Consider the following 2,002-nt stretch of genomic DNA (forward strand, 5'->3'; position numbering starts at 1 on the left):
CACTCAGTATAAAGCATATTTACTGAATCATTTTGGAGCAATTCAGCCTCAAAGTTCATTATTTTGAATTGAAAAAAGGCATTCTGTGCAATATTTACTCCACTGTAAAATCCTATTGCGCATAATGCCCTTTTCAATTCAAAATACAGTGGTAATAGGTTTGCTCGCTCCGTATCATGCACTACATGCATTTGCCATACATTCTGTAAGTTTTTACAAATGTTAAGAAGAAAAAAAAATTCCTTCCTCCGAACTCCAAAGCCTTATTTGTGCCTTGAAAGACCTGGAGCAGAGAGGGTGATCAGTTCATGGTCGTGCTGGTAAAGACCCTTGAATACTGACACATTCCACATTCGTAGTCTTTCGCTGTTTGGTGGAACCATGACCCACAGGATCTTTAAAAAAAATCGGAAATTCTTTTCTGACTTTTTAGCTGTAGCCTAGTTGTTGACGTCCAGAGTAGAACGCTTTAAACGGTCGTTACATGTTTGCGGTTCTAAATTTTGTGAATCAAATCATGCTTCTGACATTATAGTCAAATATGTTGTTTGAGTTATGTAAATAAAATGACAATAGTATAATAAGTGTGATTTATTTATTTTTTGCATTTCCATTCAGCCTCTCACCACCCCCCACTTCCAGCGTCCGTGTCTGGCAACCCTGAGGGTGACCTCCTCCACAGACTGAAGTTTTTTTTTTTATTGTTTTCGTGCTGAAACCGAAAGTAAACCGGTACGTGAAACACTATTGGTCGAGTTAAGATTGATTGAACGGCCTTCCAGCCAATCACAGCCTTCGGTTCAACCCACCAAGGCGAGGAAAGAAAAAAACTGTTAAAACCAAAAATAAAGGGCTACAGCAGAACTCAGCAGCAGTTTGTTAAAATAACGACACACAACGACTGTATATGATAAATAGTATTAATGAGGAACAAATGAACAAACACATGTTCAGAAATAACTGACTTGGCTTGTACCTTTAATATCCTGCATCAGGAATGAAGTTAAAAACACATTTAGGTAAGGTCAGCTGGTGAAGTATGGCACAGTATGGTATTGTAAGAATAAAGTATTAGTATTGATCAAAGTATCAGTATCACAGTATTCACACAGTGCAAAACAAAATAAAAACAATGCTACAGGATGAATTATTGCACAAAGGACTTAAGTGAGATATAAATAAGGATATCATGTATCATGAGTGAAATTATAACAGTGCATTGATCTATGGAAGCTTAATGCAGAGAAAGTTTGACATGAACATCTCAATCATGAAAGTATCAGTACAGGTCACACTCATTTCCTCAGCTGTTCTTTCCTGACACCTGCTGGTTGTTTTTGGTCCTACAGAAGGTTTTTAGTTCAAACTGTCAAACTGTATTTTGAACTGTCCTCTGATGCTTCCTCTTGTTGTTTCTCCTGTTGATGGACTGCTGACCAGAGAAGTCTTAGTGCTCTCATGGGTCTGACATGATTCTTGGCTTTCCTTCACTGGTCTGCATCATGGAGACAGGTCAATCAGAGTCACTTTAATTCTCCAGGTAAGTGAACACACACGAGGACTTTGACTCTGGTTACACTTTGCTCTCTTAGTACAAACACCAAACATGTACAGACACAGGTACAGGTAAAGAACAAGACAGAGGACTTGACTGGCTCGACTTCAACAAAGAACATAAACTATGTACATATAACGAGGTGTGTGTCTATACTGTATAGTGCTGCCATACATAGCATAGCATGTATACCATTACAATATTTATTAACTTATTTACTTATAGTCATCTAACTAGTCATCATATCTTCCACTCCATGAGACACATGTTAATGCTCAGCAGCTCACATATACAGTATGGTTCTTTAATGTATTTGCATTATACTAAAATGTATCTATTAATGTTATATTAAAAAATGTTAATATTGACAAAAATTGTTGGGATGCACTGGGATGCACTTCGTCTTGCCCTGTTTAGGCCTTCCATTAAGCCCAAATGAAAACTCGA

The sequence above is a fragment of the Larimichthys crocea genome, unplaced genomic scaffold (genome assembly GCF_000972845.2).
Source record: "Larimichthys crocea isolate SSNF unplaced genomic scaffold, L_crocea_2.0 scaffold17, whole genome shotgun sequence".
In the NCBI taxonomy this organism is placed as follows: Eukaryota; Metazoa; Chordata; class Actinopteri; family Sciaenidae; genus Larimichthys; species Larimichthys crocea.